Source organism: Silene latifolia, chromosome 10, assembly GCF_048544455.1.
Source record: "Silene latifolia isolate original U9 population chromosome 10, ASM4854445v1, whole genome shotgun sequence".
NCBI classification, from domain to species: domain Eukaryota; kingdom Viridiplantae; phylum Streptophyta; class Magnoliopsida; order Caryophyllales; family Caryophyllaceae; genus Silene; species Silene latifolia.
In genome coordinates, this window is record NC_133535.1 from 70439217 (window position 1) to 70459009 (window position 19793).

Genomic DNA, 19793 nt, shown 5'->3' on the forward strand with positions numbered 1-19793 from the left:
AATACTATTGATCCCTTTATCCATCGTATCCATTTTTGTGCATGGTAGAGAGGGGACGACCCTTCTTCTTGTCTTGGCAAGAGGGGGAATTCCGCGATCCTCTAGTGTTTCTAACACCATAGGGAGTCTATTCTTGACAAAAGCATTTAACGATTGAGGACAAAGGTACCCTAGCTCGACACAACTTGGAGGTGATTTATTGGTATCCTTCTAGGCTTAGTAGTTTGAAGGAATTGCATCTATGAAGGAGTGTGTACCCTTGAATTGCGTCCCTTGTAGATAATTTCCGCCACTTAGATGAGGAAAGTGCCTATTCTTTTGTAGATGCATCCATTACTTGATTTTGTGTGCTTAATGCTTGGATGTGTCGCCATTTTGGCAAGCCCCACCTTGCCTTGCAAGAATGCATCCTACCTCATGGTTGTGATGCAGGAGCATTAATGGAAAATGAAAATGAAGTGCTACTTAGTCGAAATGCAACTCATTTAGTCGAAGGCTTCAAGATTGGGTCAAGTTATTTGACGATGCTCACTTGGGTGGATAAAGGCCCAGAAGACGTTGAATACACGATTAATCCAACCGCGTAGATGTGCTAGCTGGTCCGTATTATTAGTATTATTTAGCTAATTAATTTATTACAAATAAATATTAGGAAAGTCTATAATTTCCAAATCCTAGCTGAATTATTAGTTCTTATTTCAGTTTATTTGTTTCCTAATTAGTTAAGGAAACTAGTTTGCTTATTGCCCAAGTATGATTAGGTTTTAGGATACTATAAATTAAGGCCTTGTAACCTAATTACATTCAGATTACAGATTACAATAAAACTTCCAGTTTTGTGCTTAATTCGTCATTCTTGCGAGATACATGAACCCTACCTTGCGAGGTTACCTTTGAGTATTTCTAGTGATTGCCTTGTGAGGTACTTATCAAGATTCACCTATCTATCTTGTTCTCTTATCAATTGATCCGTTTTACATACCGTTTAGTTCGTTATTTGAGCAAATTTCACAACCAGATTATATAAATTCCGCTGCATGATTTCTAGTTTATAGAATTCGCTTAAACATACTAATTCTATATCAAAGTGGTTACCAGAGCCTAGGTTTTTGACTTATTGCTTAATAAATCAGTCTTGGGAGAAGATGGTGAATGGAGAAGGAGAAAACCATGGAATGAAGATATGGATGCAATTAGGGCAGAGATTGGCCAGATTTCGTACGTAGTAAAGAGCATAGCTATGGATTTAGCCAGAAAAAAGAAGAAGAAATTGAACGGGTCAGAGTCAGACACCCAATCTGAATCTGAAGAGGACGAACAGCCGAAATCAACCAAAAAAAAGAACGACGATGATAGAGGCCTGAAACTCGACATTCCCGAGTTTAACGGAGATGGAGATGCTGAAAAGTTCTTTGATTGGTTTCGTCAGGCAGAGAGGATCTTTGAGTACAAAAATTATGATGAATACAAGCAATTCAAGGTGGCTACCTTAAAATTGACCAAGTACGCGTCTTTGTGGTACGAAAACTTGAAGAGGCAACGTAAGAAGGATAAGAAGCCAAAAATTGAAACATGGGATAAACTCAAGAAGCACCTCACAAAGAGATTCCTTCCTAGAGACTATGAGCAGGACAATTATCTGAAACTAACATCTCTGTCACAAGAAAGTTCGAGTGTCTCTGATTACATAAATGAGTTTGAAAAGATGAGTATCGTATGTGATCTGGAGGAAAAGCAAGAGTTGAGGACTGCACGATTCATTCGTGGTCTTAACACTAATTTGGCGCAAAGGGTGGAAATTCAACATTATGATAACTTTGATGATGCTTGCAGGTTGGCTCTTAAATTTGAGAAGCAGGATAAGAGCAAGAAGTCCTATAGTCGTGACTATGCAAATAATTCGAGCACCTACTCGAAATCAGCAGCTACCACATCTAGTAGCAAGGAAACACGACATGAGGATCCTAAGGACAAGTGAAAAGGCACGGTGGTGGAAGCTAAGGAGACACGGTTGAGGCATTGCTTCAAGTGCCAGGGATATGGGCACATTGCCAATGAGTGTCCGCAAAAGAAAGCTCTGACAATTCAAGAATTGATTAACTTGATTCCAAATTTCGTTGTCCCAGAATCTGAATCGGAACCTATTGATGTCGAAGATGAGAGTGGTGGGGAAGAAGTACATGAGGTGGAGCCTTACAGTGACGAGGAGAAAGGAGTATTGGTGCTTAGAAGCCTCCACACCGAGGCTGCTCAAATTGAGCACGAGCAAAGGGAACAATTATTTCATTCCCGTTGTAAGGTAAACAGTCGGATTTGCACTCTTATTATTGATAGTGGTTCTTGTACCAATGTTATAGCTAAGGATGTCGTTGCTAAACTGAAATTGCCTACTAAGAACAATCCTAAACCATATAAATTACATTGGTTTGATGGGAATAATGGGGTTATGGTAAAGAAACAGGCCTTAATTTCTTTGCAATTGGGACCGTATAAAGATGAGATATTATGTGACGTAATCCCGATGAATGCTTGTCATATTTTGCTGGGTAGACCGTGTAACACCCGCGAATTTTCCATTTTTGACATTTTAAATTTATTAAACTGTTCGACTACTTTATTTCATATTTTTGAATTATTCAATTTAATTAATTTTATGTCAAACACGATTTTTATAAACGTATTATATAAAAGCTCGTTTATTTAAAAATACGTACGATTAAATTATATCTTTAAGGCATGATTTATATAATAATATATGTATACGTATTTTTGGTCGGATAATAATAATGACTGTAATAATAGTAGTTTCCGTCTTAATTTCCGTCTAACATTAGACCGTCACATTTTATTTGAGAATCTTATCTTAACACGGACCAATCGTATGTCGACAACACATATCCTATCCACCCCACACTCTACTTTCACATATTATTATATATTATTATTATTAATATTACGGAGTACTACATTATTATTGTTGTTGTTTGTTCATGCGTGGCCCCCACCCCCTGCAATTCTTCTTCTTCTTTTCGAATAAAACAAGCTCACCCTACCAACTACATTTCTATACTATTATTATTATTATTATTATTATTATATATTATATATTATTATTATTATTATTATTATTATTATTATTATTATTATTATTAGTCATTGTTGTTGTTGCTTTTGGTCCACCCGCAAAAACCTCACACTCTCACCTTACTGACCAATCCCACCCGTTTTCCCTTTAAGTCCTCCCTTCCTTCTACATTTCCTGAAAAACAACGAAATAGAAGGTCTTTGCAACAAAAGCAACAAACAAATACTCCGACGCCATTTGTGGCCGAGCTACAAACCAAGATCCCAACCCCATTTCTCAACCAAACTTCACCATTTTTATACCATTGGCTTCCTCTCTTCTTCCTCCTCATTTCTAGGTAAGAAAGTCTTAATTTTGTTAAAGTTCGAAAATACCGTCTCATATAACAACTCGGTTTTCTTACTCTTTTGCTGTAAAGTTTGAGTCTTTACTCTTTTCTTTCGGGTATGGTATTATTCGTCTTAAAGAGGTGTCTGAAACGGACTGTTTGAGTCTGAAACGTCGTGTTGAGCACATGGACCCGTGTTTGTGACTGTTTGGGTTCGGCTTTGGGATGGGTAGGCAGTCTCTCGGAATTGTTTTGGGGTCACATTCTATTTGTGGACCTCCGTTCTAAAACCGTTTCAACGCTGATTTAGTTAGCTCAACCTGTGACTGTTTTATGGCGTGAGAATGGAGTCGTAAGGGGGCGATGGGTACTCGGCTTTGTGCAGAGACGAGTGCTGCTATCGCGGGTTTTCACCTGGTACTTGAGGACTGGGTTTGGGCTCGGTTTTATACACCTTTTGGGTTCTGTTTTAGACCGGTTTTTATAAGGGTCGGGTGAGATGTGGTTGACTCGATTCGGACAGAAATATTGAGGTTGCTTGACACGGGTTTTGGGGTGGTTGTTTAGGTTGTTGACACGGGTGTTGGTGGCTGTTGGTAGGTTGTGTGGTAGCAGTGGGGAAGGGGTTAAGCAGGCGGTTTTATGGGCCGTCTGTGGGGTGTCGTGAGGCCGTGTATGGCCGGGTTTCGAGGTCGGATAAGGGCTGCCCAAATCACAGGTTTAGTGGTTAAGCACTAATTAATTTAGTTGAAACATTTAAATTTCCGTCTCAAGCATGCTCAGGAATCCGTCTTGATATTTATATGTTTTGTTACATTTGAGTACGTGATTGTGGCTGTTATGAGTAGTGACCGGGATTGATTTTAAGTCGGGGCGAGCTTGGTTGAACTAGCTGGTAAAGGGGATAGGTGGTGGACGTAACTTGTGTGGCCTGGCCGTGGCCTACTGTTGGCATGGCCGTGGCCTGCTATGGGCCTGCTGTGGCCTGGCAACAGCTTGGCAATGGCCTGGCCGTGGCCTAGGCAGTGGCCTAGCTAAGTCACGAGTTTGAGGCCATGTGTAGTTGGTGGTTAGGCCGAGTTTGAGGTTGTCATAATAACTTTTGAGCCGTGTCTATAAATTGTTTTGACGCTAGTTTGGTTTATTTAAAATATAATTAAATTAATTTCCGTCTCATATTTTATATAACGATAATTCGTTAATATCGTCCTTTCACATAATTATTTAGGTGACTCATATGTGGTTGAAGATGAAGAGTAATTTTGGGTTTTAGAAGCTTTCTCAAGTTATTACTTGTCTCTTTGCTAGCTTAAGGTAACTATTCCGAGTTACTCGACGATTTAATGTCACATGGATATTGTGGTTGGTGTTTGTTAAGTGTTTAGGTGATTGATAATGTGTTACTTTCGTTTTTCACATGATAGAAATTGGAAATAGCATGAGAATGATATTGTGATAAATTTTGTAATTTGGGCCAAAGAAGGTCAAGACTCTGAGCTGGGCCAGATTGACCGAACGAGTTTGGTCAAACTAGGTTTAAACCGGTCAGCCTCGATTTGACCGATGACCCGTCGCGGGACTCGGGTCGAGGATTTGTCTTTGAGGTGATATTGGTTGTTATTGGAGGTTTTATGTTATGCCTTGATATTTGTAATTATCATTTCACATGTTGGTTGTTGGATGTCTTGGATGCCTTATGCTTGAGTCTTGTTGCCTCTTTGCCATTTTAGCTTGTTCTCATGGATTATGGTACTGTTGGTTAGCTGGAATTTGGATTATTATAGATATTATAGATATTGTTGGATTGTCAGCTGAATATGCTCTTGCGTAGTATTTCATATGCTATGGTGTGTATGATCATTTCTGTGTGCAAGTTTGGACTCTTTGCCCCTCTTATGGTTAATTGGGTGTCCTACTTGTCTTGTGTGGAGTGGGCTAAAGTATTCAAGCTGGGACTAGGTCCTAGGTGAGTATTTCGGCTTTCGTCATAGATAGGCCCTTATAGTCTTTGACGAGTGTATGTTCACAGCTTAATAGCCTTTGTGTCTTAGCTTGGTGGGCTTATATCCAAGTTAGGGCATGACCTCCTGACGTACTCTTAGAAGTATGTGGTCAGCTTAAGTACTAGCCAACCCTTTGGTGGACTCCTTAGGGGTACTCATGGGTGTGATCATGAGTCTTGGATGCGTTTCCGCATGTCGCTAGGTCTGCGCAGGTTTAGGACTAGGGTGTTTACCTTACCTCGTGGTATAGACTTGAGTTACAAAGTGACTATTGACTGTACTAGGAACTTATGCCTGTCTCGAGATATATTGTCCTTTCTTGTTTGATGATTCTATGAATCATAGAAGGTGAGATGCAAGCCGGCTATGGTTGATAGAGTTTGCATTCCCGGATGTTATGTGATTCACATGATAGTGTAGTATGGGTCGGTCTAGTATTCACATGCTAGGACTATGTGTTGTTATATTGTTGTTCACATGATAAGCACGATTGTCTAGCATTTATATGCTAAGGCTATGTGTGATTCGTATTCATATTCTTATGTTTACATGTTATAGTAATTATGACATTTCGTGGCTGGAAGAACTCGGAGTTACTCCCCACTGACTGTGGCTTTCGTATTTGTATAAAATGCGAATGATAGGTAGGTGATGCATATATGGGGTACATGGACGAGCTAGCGAGCAAAGTAACCTTGGGACCTAGATTGACTTTATTATATTGTGACCCTTAAATACTTTTTATGTCATATACTTTTAGGGACATATATCTCCCTTTCTCATATTTGGGTTGTATAACTTTGTTTCGCGACTTTAGCGATGTTTCATTCATGAGATTTATTTTGGACCTTGCATGTTTGACACCTTCCCATTTGGATATTTTTATAACAGGTTCAGGTTTCGTTTTCGATTTTAAAAATTACAGGTTTTTACCCAAATGAACCTATTACAAACATATCCATGCAGTTTTTATCTAGATTTATGTGTTTACTTTTCCGCAATAAACGAGGGTGTCACAGTTGGTATCAGAGCATTTTTGCTCCCGACGCACGTTTATGCACCCCAATATAAATAACTTGACCTTAAAATAATAAACTTGAGAGATGGGTAGGATGGGTAGACTTAGGACCTTATGCTGTAGTCTCTTTGTGATTGCTCTTTGTTAGGTACTAACATGTTTGTTGATTGTCATTTAATAATTGTTGTGTTCTTGGATCAATGACCGTGAGCTTACCAATGTGGTGATCAAGTTTTGGTGCCTATTGCTGAGGATTGAAGATTTGTTCAATTTTGAAGAATGCTTCTACTTCCTCGAAGATGTTTCTCATTCTTTGTGTACCTTGCCCCGTTCTTTACTTCTTAATGCTTATTCCTTCTTCTAAATCCCCTTTTCTTTCTCCTTGTGAGTCACTCTTGTATTTCCTAACTTGTCAATTGTTCCTTGCTTATCCTTCCTTAACGCCTTTTGATAATACTATTTCTTTTGAGAAATGTTGACCTTGGTTGGAAATTACGACCTTTGAAGAGATTGTTTGTGTTTGACCTTTTCCTGGTTTTGAGAGGATTCGATGTTGGAAAGACTTAGGTAGTGCGATAAGACATACTTGATGATTCTTATACCTATAGATCCTTGATAAAGTGAATACGTTGGATTGGTGGATTTTATGTCTCAAGTGTGAGTTGCATTGGTTACTAAGGTTATGGAACATGGCATTGTTGTTTATGTTTGGGATACTAGTGCTTAGTACTTGACTTAAAATGGATGAAACTGAATGGTGGATTTGAGGATATAAGATTGACTAAGTAGTCGAGTTTGTGATTGGCTTCCATAATCACTTTGGATATGAGGGCTTGATAATGTATATGTTACCGTGTGAGAAATGTTAAATGTGGGATTACTAGTTGGTTTTAGTGAGGGATATTGATTACTACTTGAGGTATGGTATGAGAGTGAGAGTAAGCTACATTATTGGGAAGTTTTAGCACTTGTTTTAATAACTAGAAAGGGTAACGGTATGGTTGACACCAATTGTTAGGTTAAAGAACATAGTTTCAATTTATGGTTTTAGGAACTTTGAGGTGATAAAGTGTTGTTACAATTAAGACCTTGTTTCTTGGGAATTTGATGGTAAGTAAGTTTTAGGATGTCAAATTTGAAAGAATACTCCTTGGGATGTTGATGACCATAATGGATTGGTGATGTGATTTGGTATTAGTTGGCTCTTGAGAGTTCTTGAGTTGAGAGAGACATAGTATTGAGAAGAATTTGTTAACCCTATAGTTTTATAGACCTTGAGGTCGCATTGAGTACTTGAGATGATGGGATGATGTTGAAGCTGAGTGTAGTTCCGCTTTTGGGAATCCTTAATAAGTAAGAGGATAGAGAAACTTGAGATCCTATTGATTTTTTTCAGATTTTGGGGTTGGTATGTTACTACCTTGTTTTGAAATGAGAACCTTGTGGAATATTTGAGGAACCTTCTCTTGGAGTTTAGAGCTTGGTATTGGGATTCTTGATTGAAGGTTTACTTTTTGAGGAACCCATAGTTGACACTAGTTGGATACGAATATAGCTTTGTTGGAAGCCTTGACCTTAGGCTTTTGAAAGTTGTTTCTGGATGTTTGAGGATTTGGAGCGATGAGATCACACTTATAGTGGAGTACCTTGTTTCAAGGAATAGATTAGGATGAGGTAACATAAGCGATTGAGGAAACCCTTGGGAGTGATGTGGTTATGAGTTTTGTTGTTAGGAAGTTTTCGGAACCGTTTTGAGTGATGTTGTTGTTGGAGATAAGAGTGTCTGGCGTTTCCTTGTTGTCTTATTTCCCTTTCTCCCCGATCATAAGCGTTACCTTTCATACCTCATTTCCTCGCTTCATCTTGCTCCTCCTTTAATTTTGACACTCGTATCTTGTGAAACTCTATCTTTGACATCCTTGTAATTTTGACTTCAATTTTTACCCTATGAAATTCATTATAGCTCTCTTGTGGCTTAAGTTTGAGCTCTCTTAACATACTTTGTTTTTATGCTATCTAAGTTACTTTCCTTTTTGTACAACTTCTAAACTTTCAAGCTACCAGTTTCGATTCATTCTTAAAAGTTTATGTCACTTCTGCAAACCTAACCTATTTTTAAAGATTTGAAAATGAAAATTTGATTTAATTCCATAATTGTTCCTTGAGTATAGACTCATTTATCGTAATTTTAATTACTAAACCCGAGATTTCGTTAAGTTTTGTCCAATTTCTGTTAACTTTGACCTATTTATGACTTCTTTGTCAGAGTTTAATGTTACGTTTTCAGGGATTTGACCCCCAATTGGGTTTAAAAGTGAAACCTTTATTTCTATCTTGACTTTTTGCAAAAGAAAATTTGAGTAGATTACCTTTCTCTTATTTTGATTTTAACGTTGATCGGATGTTAGAACTAGTTATTGGAGACGTTTGATAACTGGTTCTACGCTTATCGGCGAATAGTTTTTGTTTTAAATTTGTCTCTGACTTGGAAAGTTAGCGTTCTTGTGTGCATGACAAGAGCATTTCCGTTCCATGAATGAGACTTATATTTTTGAAAACTCTTCATCAATGTTTTTGAAGGTATTTTGATTTTTGATTTATACAAATGATTTGCCTTTTTACCTTATCTTTGATTTGGAATGTGATGTTCTTGAATACGTAACGAGAACACTTTCGTTCCTTTGATGAGAATCTGGTTCTGTTGGAAAATTTTATTTGAAACTTTTGAAAGAATTTTAGTTCTTACGATAAGTAACCTTTTAAATGTTTTAGTTACCGATTTCAATTCCAGTTTTAATTTTTTTTTTATATAACCTTTCTTTTCTACCTTCAAGTTTCGAGGACGAAACTTTTTAAAAGGTGGGGTGATTGTAACACCCGCGAAGTTTCCATTTTTGACATTTTAAATTTATTAAACTGTTCGACTACTTTATTTCATATTTTTGAATTATTCAATTTAATTAATTTTATGTCAAACACGATTTTTATAAACGTATTATATAAAAGCTCGTTTATGTAAAAATACGTACGATTAAATTATATCTTTAAGGCATGATTTATATAATAATATATGTATACGTATTTTTGGTCGGATAATAATAATGACTGTAATAATAGTAGTTTCCGTCTTAATTTCCGTCTAACATTAGACCGTCACATTTTATTTGAGAATCTTATCTTAACACGGACCAATCGTATGTCGACAACACATATCCTATCCACCCCACACTCTACTTTCACATATTATTATATATTATTATTATTAATATTACGGAGTACTACATTATTATTTTTGTTGTTTGTTCATGCGTGGCCCCCACCCCCTGCAATTCTTCTTCTTCTTTTCGAATAAAACAAGCTCACCCTACCAACTACATTTCTATACTATTATTATTATTATTATATATTATTATTATTATTATTATTATTATTATTATTATTATTATTATTATTATTATTATTAGTCATTGTTGTTGTTGCTTTTGGTCCACCCGCAAAAACCTCACACTCTCACCCATCGACCAATCCCACCCGTTTTCCCTTTAAGTCCTCCCTTCCTTTTACATTTCCTGAAAAACAACAGAATAGAAGGTGCTGCAACAAAAGCAACAAACAAATACTCCGACGCCATTTGTGGCCGAGCTACAAACCAAGATCCCAACCCCATTTCTCAACCAAACTTCACCATTTTTATACCATTGGCTTCCTCTCTTCTTCCTCCTCATTTCTAGGTAAGAAAGTCTTAATTTTGTTAAAGTTCGAAAATACCATCTCATATAACAACTCGGTTTTCTTACTCTTTTGTTGTAAAGTTTGAGTCTTTACTCTTTTCTTTCGGGTATAGTATTATTCGTCTTAAAGAGGTGTCTGAAACGGACTGTTTGAGTCTGAAACGTCGTGTTGAGCACATGGACCCGTGTTTGTGACTGTTTGGGTTCGGCTTTGGGATGGGTAGGCAGTCTTTCGGAATTGTTTTGGGGTCACATTCTATTTGTGGACCTCCGTTCTAAAACCGTTTCAACGCTGATTTAGTTAGCTCAACCTGTGACTGTTTTATGGCGTGAGAATGGAGTCGTAAGGGGGCGATGGGTACTCGGCTTTGTGCAGAGACGAGTGCTGCTATCGCGGGTTTTCACCTGGTACTTGAGGACTGGGTTTGGGCTCGGTTTTATACACCTTTTAGGTTCTGTTTTGGACCGGTTTTTATAAGGGTCGGGTGAGATGTGGTTGACTCGATTCTGACAGAAATATTGAGGTTGCTTGACACGGGTTTTGGGGTGGTTGTTTAGGTTGTTGACACGGGTGTTGGTGGCTGTTCGTAGGTTGTGTGGTAGCAGTGGGGAAGGGGTTAAGCAGGCGGTTTTATAGGCCGTCTGTTGGGTGTCGTGAGGCCGTGTATGGCCGGGTTTCGAGGTCGGATAAGGGCTGCCCAAATCACAGGTTGAGTGGTTAAGCACTAATTAATTTAGTTGAAACATTTGAATTTCCGTCTCAAGCATGCTCAGGAATCCGTCTTGATATTTATATGTTTTGTTACATTTGAGTACGTGATTGTGGCTGTTATGAGTAGTGACCGGGATTGATTTTGAGTCGGGGCGAGCTTGGTTGAACTAGCTGGTAAAGGGGATAGGTGGTGGACGTAACTTGTGTGGCCTGGCCGTGGCCTACTGTTGGCATGGTCGTGGCCTGCTATGGGCCTGCTGTGGCCTGGCAACAACTTAGCGTGGCTTTGGCCGTGGCCTAGGCAAAGGGCCTAGCTAAGTCACGAGTTTGAGGCCATGTGTAGTTGGTGGTTAGGCCGAGTTTGAGGTTGTCATAATAACTTTTGAGCCGTGTCTATAAATTGTTTTGACGCTAGTTTGGTTTATTTAAAATATAATTAAATTAATTTCCGTCTCATATTTTATATAACGATAATTCGTTAATATCGTCCTTTCACATAATTATTTAGGTGACTCATATGTGGTTGAAGATGAAGAGTAATTTTGGGTTTTAGAAGCTTTCTCAAGTTATTACTTGTCTCTTTGCTAGCTTAAGGTAACTATTCCGAGTTACTCGACGATTTAATGTCACATGGATGTTGTGGTTGGTGTTTGTTAAGTGTTTAGGTGATTGATAATGTGTTACTTTCGTTTTTCACATGATAGAAATTGGAAATAGCATGAGAATGATATTGTGATAAATTTTGTGATTTGGGCCAAAGTAGGTGAAGACTCTGAGCTGGGCCAGATTGACCGAACGAGTTTGGTCAAACTAGGTTTAAACCGGTCAGCCTCGATTTGACCGATGACCCGTCGCGGGACTCGGGTCGAGGGTTTGTCTTTGAGGTGAGATTGGTTGTTATTGGAGGTTTTATGTTATGCCTTGATATTTGTAATTATCATTTCACATGTTGGTTGTTGGATGTCTTGGATGCCTTATGCTTGAGTCTTGTTGCCTCTTTGCCATTTTAGCTTGTTCTCATGGATTATGGTACTGTTGGTTAGCTGGAATTTGGATTATTATTGATATTAGAGATATTGTTGGATTGTCAGCTGAATATGCTCTTGCATAGTATTTCATATGCTAGGGTGTGTATGATCATTTGTGTGTGCAAGTTTGGACTCTTTGCCCCTCTTATGGTTAATTGGGTGTCCTACTTGTCTTGTGTGGAGTGGGCTAAAGTATTCAAGCTGGGACTAGGTCCTAGGTGTGTATTTCGGCCTTCGTCATAGATAGGCCCTTATAGTCTTTGACGAGTGTATGTTCACAGCTTAATAGCCTTTGTGTCTTAGCTTGGTGGGCTTATATCCAAGTTAGGGCATGACCTCCTGACGTACTCTTTGAAGTATGTGGTCAGCTTAAGTACTAGCCAACCCTTTGGTAGACTCCTTAGGGGTACTCATGTGTGTGATCATGAGTCTTGGATGCGTTTCCGCATGTCGCTAGGTCTGCGCAGGTTTAGGACTAGGGTGTTTACCTTACCTCGTGGTATAGACTCGAGTTACAGAGTGACTATTGACTGTACTAGGAACTTATGCCTGTCTCGAGATATATTGTCCTTTCTTGTTTGATGATTCTATGAATCATAGAAGGTGAGATGCAAGCCGGCTATGGTTGATAGAGTTTGGATTCCCGGATGTTATGTGATTCACATGATAGTGTAGTATGGGTCGGTCTAGTATTCACATGCTAGGACTATGTGTTGTTATATTGTTGTTCACATGATAAGCATATTGTCTAGCATTTATATGCTAAGGCTATGTGTGATTCGTATTCATATTCTTATGTTTACATGTTATAGTAATTATGACATTTCGTGGCTGGGAGAACTCGGAGTTACTCCCCACTGACTGTGGCTTTCGTATTTGTATAAAATGCGAATGACAGGTAGGTGATGCATATATGGGGTACATGGACGAGCTAGCGAGCAAAGTAACCTTGGGACCTAGATTGACTTTATTATATTGTGACCCTTAAATACTTTTTATGTCATATACTTTTAGGGACATATATCTCCCTTTCTCATATTTGGGTTGTATAACTTTGTTTCGCGACTTTAGCGATGTTTCATTCATGAGATTTATTTTGGACCTTGCATGTTTGACACCTTCCCATTTGGATATTTTTATAACAGGTTCAGGTTTCGTTTTCGGTTTTAAAAATTACAGGTTTTTACCCAAATGAACCTATTACAAACATATCCATGCAGTTTTTATCTAGATTTATGTGTTTACTTTTCCGCAATAAACGAGGGTGTCACAGACCGTGGCAATATGATAGGATGGTGGAACATGACGGACGAAGTAATGTTTATGTTGTTTTTAAAGGGAAAGCTAAGTATCATTTGATACCATTGTCACCAACCAAATATAACAAACCCATTGCAAAAGACAGTTTGTTTTTAGATGCTAATGAGGCCGAGGAGGTTGTAGCTCAAGGGGAACCAGCATACTTACTGGTTGTTCGAGAGGTGAAAAAAATGGAGAGTAATGATGCGAGGATTCAGGAGTTATTAGTTGAGTTCAGTGATGTGTTTTTCCCGACGAGTTACCTGACGGGTTACCAACAAAGAGAGGGATTGAGCACCAAATTAACTTACTTCCAGGGGCTGCATTACCTAATAAACCAGCCTATCGATGTAATCCCGAAGAGGCTAAGGAATTACAGAGACAAGTGCAAGAACTGATAGATAGAGGATATGTGAAAGAAAGCTTGAGTCCGTGTGCTGTACCAGCTCTTTTGGTACCGAAAAAAGAGGGAACTTGGCGAATGTGTATAGATAGCAGAGCCGTGAATAACATCACTATTAAGTACCGTTTTCCTATGCCAAGACTTGATAATGTTGGGGTTGGTGTCCTTAACAGTTAGTGCAAGGACTTATAAATCTCTAAAAGGATCAAAGGGTATACTTTGTATCATTATCAGTTGATCCACGTTTATCAATAACGGTTGGCTTGCTAGATAAGTTTGACGTTATTGTCATACAGATGGCGGTGATCAACTGGTCCCTAAAAGTCACACCTATAAGATACGTCTTGAGTGATGTGACGGTATGAAAATACAGTCATGTAGATGCCAATTTTGACTAACCAGTTAGTCTGAATTATTTGACTAATAATTAGTTAAATGTGATGTTGAGATATAATATTTAATACGGATTAAATATCATGGGCTAATGCGGATTAACCAGTTAATTCGTAAAATTAAATATAAGCAATTTATATTTGATTAATGTATATTGGACAAATTAATTATACAATACTGTTGTGTCGGACACGTATTAAGAATTCAACTAACCCGTATTATTAGTTGATGCCTTAAATTCCGATAACCGATAACAGTTTATAATGAAACCGCGTCGTATACACTTAGCAAGTTTTGGACCGGACCATGAGTTTAACTTAAGGAGAAAATGGAAGCCCATTTCCCCCTAAGTCCATTCGGCCAAACCGAATTAGAGGAACAAAAGGAGAGCTCTCTCCTCCCTTCTAACCTAATTCATTTTGCAAAAATAATTAGGGTTTTTGGGAATTGTGCCTCCAAAATTCCGGATCTCTCATCCAACACAAATTCACAAAAACTAATCCCCTCGATATTGCAAGCCAATTAGGGGATTGTCTCTAGCACAAGGGCATTACTCGGACATCTTGGGTGCATCGTTTAGGAGGAGATTTGCTTTAATCTCTCATTGCCTTATTGCACTAGGACCGAAGGTTATTCCTACATCTTTGTCGTTTCTTTATGTTTATCGTTTTATGACAATATTCACATGTAAATTTTGCGTTATAATCCTATAATTAAAGGGCATTATACGGATATTACCCTTCAAGTGGTATCAGAGCGAGGCCACGTATATTTTTATATGTGTTTTTCATTAAACGATTTTGAAAACGATGAATTTTTGTTCAAAAATTGGCCTCGGCAGCCTCTTTTTGTGTCACGGCAATTTTTTTTATAAAAAAATTTTGCTGCGTTTTTTTTTTTTTTGTGAATGTTGGGATCCGTGTCTAGTTTACACGGTGTTGTTGTCTTGTTTAAATTTTGATCTTTGCATATTGTCTATGTAATCGATATTCATCGCTATATGTTAAAGATCGGTTAAAATCATTGCATAAAATTTCGTGTGGTACATTTTTGGTTCGAAAATTTTATTGAAAACCGTGTGGCCTCTTGTTCACGGCCTGTTTTTATTTGTTTTCGTTCTTGCATCGTTTTGCGTGCCACACAATTTGCTAGATCATTCGATCTATTGATTGTCTCGTTTTATTGTTCTTAGCGATTTGTTGTTTTAAGCGATAATTACAACAAATGTGAAGAACATGTCAATTGTACTTTTATTTTAATCCGGATTAGAGTAAATTGCAATTGTGTTTTAATCAAACCGTTTTGTTTTGATCTTTCTTTGCTCACAAATTGAGCCGTGTAAAAAATTTTTTTTTTTTGGCCATTAGAGGCTCTCGGCATTTCTGCCATTTTAATAAAAAAATTTTTTTTTCGGCCCCTGGTACTGTTCACGTCAACAGTACAGAAGAAAAAAAAAAAAAAAAAAAAAAAAAAATTTCTGTTTTTTTCTTTCGGCCTTTTTAATGCATAAAACGGTTTTTTATGCTCTCGCTTGTTAGTGAAACGGTTCACCCACGTAAATTAAAGTTACTTTAACATGATTTATTGTAACGGATTATCACGAATTAAAATTAAGTTGATGAAGCGGTTTTGTCACATAATTTTAATTATCTTTGGTGGTTTGGATGAATTAAACATAATTACGGAATTATGTCACGAATTAATTTAATTTAGTTGATGCATTATTTTTATCGTTTTATTATATATGTTTTGAATGCCTTTTAATTACGTATTTAATTATTTTGCAAGCGGTTGTAACTTAGTGTGGCCTTAGTAGAACGTGTTACCGTAATGATGGAACACGGTCTTGGTTGTATTTTGAGATCTCGTATCTCCATTTTTATTTCTTTTAATTACAGTTTTATTTAGAATGTAAATAGGTTTATATTTGTAAATTTTAAATTGTAATTCTTGAGAAGACTAAAGATGGAGACCGGATGCTCACTCCCGCTACTTGGATAAAGATGGAACATCAAGACAAGCTTTTCGGGTCCAACGGTGGATTCCAAAGTTGTATTTTGTTCTTTTACTAGGATAGGCCACACTAGGATTTTTTATTTACGTATCGCATTCATTTATTTATTTTTATGTAACGATAGTATGCATCATATTCCGCCTAAAAACCAAACCACCTAATTATTGCATGAAAACTGACACATATAGAGGTCACGAGTTAGTTTTCATTGACATTCATATGTCACACGATCATGCTAAGCCATCACCTAAATTGATTCATTCATGCAGACGCTAGTTTTTCGTTCACTTAAAATGAATTATAATTAAGTTGATGGGATCTTCCTCGTATAAACCAAAATTGAGAACGGTCTTTATAGGTCAAACTCCAATGACTCCCTTCTTCGTCGGTAGGCATACTATGACCCCTTCTACGTCGGGTAAGTTGGAACCGATTGACCTATTTTATCTCAACACTATGGTCACTCGTACGATCCTGTGACTATGGTGGACTAATAGATAGGATTTACAGAAATCTATCGACCAAGAGTTCTTCCGGAAGAATTAGCTAAACAGTTGGCTTATCAATTTACAGAAATTGAGTCTTGGGATCACTTGTATCTTTCTTGAGGGAGATCAATTATGCAAGTGCGAGAGTCTACATGTTTTAAAATGAATTTTAAAATAGACTTAAATCACCTCGATGAGTTGCTTATTTCGTTTTGTTTTTCTTTCTTTTTCAGTGTAGATCACGATTTTAAACTGCTAAACAACAAATGGCTGGTTCAAGTGATAACCCAATGCCAAGTGCCACATTGGACCGTGAGTCCCGGCTTCGGATCTTCATGAATCGATGAATCAGTCTACTCGATCAAGAATGATGGATCAAACTTCGCGGACCGGGAGGCGGCATTACGGAATGCTGCCGCTGCCGACGGAAGCTCAAATATCTATTGGAGCCCATCCCGGCAAACCCAGGTCCCACGGCTAGAGCTGCTGAAATCACCAAGTTTAATGATTTCTGTATGGAAGCGGGTGCGATTAAAAACGTACTCATTTTTGCAATGGAATCCAATTTGCATAAACGCTTCATAGCCCATGGTGCAAACAAGATTTTCACCACGCTCACTAAGGAATTCTCGAAAGCACCGAGAATCGTGACTTATGAGCATACCACTCGCTTCTTTGATGCGAAACTCCGAAAGGGCCAACCGGTTAGCCCACACATTCTCAAAGATGATTGAGAATGTCGAGAAACTGGAGACCTTTAACTGTAACATCAGCGAGAATATTGTTATCGACCGTATTCTTCATTCACTCCACGATGGTTATTCGCAATTTAGAGCGAATTACTATATGAATGATTTGAAGAAAACTCCCCATGAACTACACTCCCTTCTCGTACAGACCGAGAAGGACATGAAGCTCAGTGGGAGCATGAAACAGGATGTTCTCGTTGTGTCAAACAAAGGGAAAGGTAAGGGCAAAGCTCAGGCAAACCTAGCAGTAGGTAAACCGAAGTTTAAGAAGTCGGGTCCTGGTAAGAGTGGGCCTGGTGAGTCGAGCAACTCATCAGGCGCGACAAAGAGCAAAACCGAAAACATGGAATGCCATCTGATACGTGCATTTTATATAGTCTTTTTAGCCTAATTTATGCGCGTATCTTTATGCTTTTATCGTGGTTTTATGCTACGAAATGCCCCGAATATGCTACTTTGGTTTGTTTTGTCCTATTTGCAGGAATGAACCCAAAAGTAGTGAAATCAAGCCTTTTACCATCCTTTTAGCATGCATTTGGAGGAAGAGTGAATTTGGAGCGGGAATGAAGCTATTTTGAGATGCGCATTGGAGTAAGGAAGTTAGGCGAGCCAAGAGAGTGCTTCAATTTGCTGGTTCCTGCTTGTAAGAGCCATATCTCGAGTTCTACAACAGCTATTAAGGTGATTCCAGTTGGAGGTGAAAGCTTATCCTCTTAGCTTTCCAACGCCACCAACCACGCCCTATTTGCCCAAGTAACGAAGAAATGGAAGCCATTTGAAGTTTAGTGCGCAAAGCAGGAAACTGTCGCTGAGAAGTGCTCGATCGAGTACCATTTCTGCTCGATCGAGAGCCCATTTGCTCGATCGAGAGCCACTTCTACTCGATCGAGTGGTTTAGGATGAATAAGTACTCGATCAACTATATTTCCTTTCGATCGACCAGTTCCTTTTATGCCTTTGCTCGATCGAGTGATTTAGTTACTCGATCGAGTGGACTTTGCTACGGGCTGGGCTTTTAAGCTTTATATTCCGTCATTAGGTTTAATTATACTCCTAATTTGTTATAAATAGGAGTTAGGTCGACATAATGAGGGGGCTCTTCCTCTCTTCTCTTCTTCCCTTACTCGGTTACTGTACACTGCTACTTTGTTCTTAATTTCCGGATCAATAATTCAGTATTAATTCTTTCCTTTCTTTTCTTCTTTAATTATTGTTTATGTTTATTGTTATTTCTTTATTTCTTGTTCTCTATTTAATTATGCGTAGCTAAATCCCTTAGTATGTTAGGATTAGGGAAGCCGTGGTAGCAATGCTTTAATTGTATTAAACAGATTAGTCTTGCGATAGAATTGTATTAGGCAATTTAATTGTTATCAGGTCGAATGAGTGACATACAGGAGACCAATAATTTTAGTTAACCCCGACCTAGATCGAAAGATTGGAAGGGAAGGCTTGCCTAATTACAATAGGGTATCGCAGTGAGGGCGAAAGTTAAGTCATTTTTACGCTCTAGGGCGGTTTAAGGACCGAAAGGTGACGACCATAGCTCTTCTTATCAATAGTCTATTCGCCTTAATATTCCCGATAGTATAAGATCTGATAGCTGCCACGGTGGACCGACTCCTAGCATACTCCCTTTTCTCTTGCTGTTAATTTCTCTTTTTCAATTCCCTCGCTTTAGTCTCTAGTTAGTTATATCAATTCAAACCCCCACACTGTGACACCCTGACAGACCGAATTAGACAGATAGATAGCAACTTAGCCTCCCTGTGGAGATCGACCCTACTTGCCGCTACTTCTGTTAGCAGTAATCTAGGTATTTTATTTTTGGTGTAGAAACGACCGCATCAAATTTTGGCGCCGTTGCCGGGGAGGCGACGCTTTTTATCTGTTTTATTTTGTTTGTCCTTTCGCTTCAAGGGAAGACTAAGTACCTTGAGGCTGTTCTTATCTTTCTCTTTAGTACTGTTTTGATAGGCTCACAGGTTTATTAGACAAAGCACGAGGGAGATTATCGAAGGGAAGGCTTGAGTACCTTCGATCCCTCTTGCCAAGATGACATCTGTTTCCCGACTAATTGCTCGGTTTGAAGCCCAAGTGAGAAACCCGCTAGAGGGGAAAGGAAGAAATCTTGGGGATGTGGTCTTCTTGAGCACAATGCACTGTAGTTGTGCCGCCACATCCACCCCATCAATGGCCACCGCAAGAAGATCCTCGTGATATGGAGAAAAAGAAACCGCGGAGTCAAATCCTTAATTCTGGAATTTGGTAGACATGTGGGTGCTCAAGTCACCGAAATTGCTTTGAGTTACTGATCCAAATTGCTCGGTTAACAGCTGGGTTGGATGAACGGAAATCAAAAGAGGTGTGCTTGACCAAGAGCGGTTTTTCCCATGAAGAACCCGCGTTGCCCAATGCTGAAAATGATTTCTATATTTCGGATGACGACTTTCTATCGTATTTCCGAATGCATGCGGGGATACCGTGCGCTGTCCAGGAGGAATCACTCGATCGAGTGACTATTATTGGTCGATCGAGTGAT

The 19793-nt window shown here is 38.5% G+C and overlaps 2 long non-coding RNA genes across 2 annotated transcripts; both read left to right on the forward strand.

Annotated features, from left to right (window-relative positions):
• The first annotated feature begins 3320 nt into the window (after positions 1 to 3320).
• LOC141609026 (uncharacterized) lies at positions 3321 to 6160 on the forward strand. The gene is made up of 3 exons (XR_012527144.1): positions 3321 to 3422; positions 4642 to 4727; positions 6061 to 6160. It is a non-coding gene; the product is annotated as an uncharacterized LOC141609026 (long non-coding RNA).
• Positions 6161 to 10034: 3874 nt separating this feature from the next.
• On the forward strand, positions 10035 to 12913 carry LOC141609027 (uncharacterized). The gene is made up of 3 exons (XR_012527145.1): positions 10035 to 10165; positions 11386 to 11471; positions 12804 to 12913. It is a non-coding gene; the product is annotated as an uncharacterized LOC141609027 (long non-coding RNA).
• Positions 12914 to 19793: the final 6880 nt, after the last annotated feature.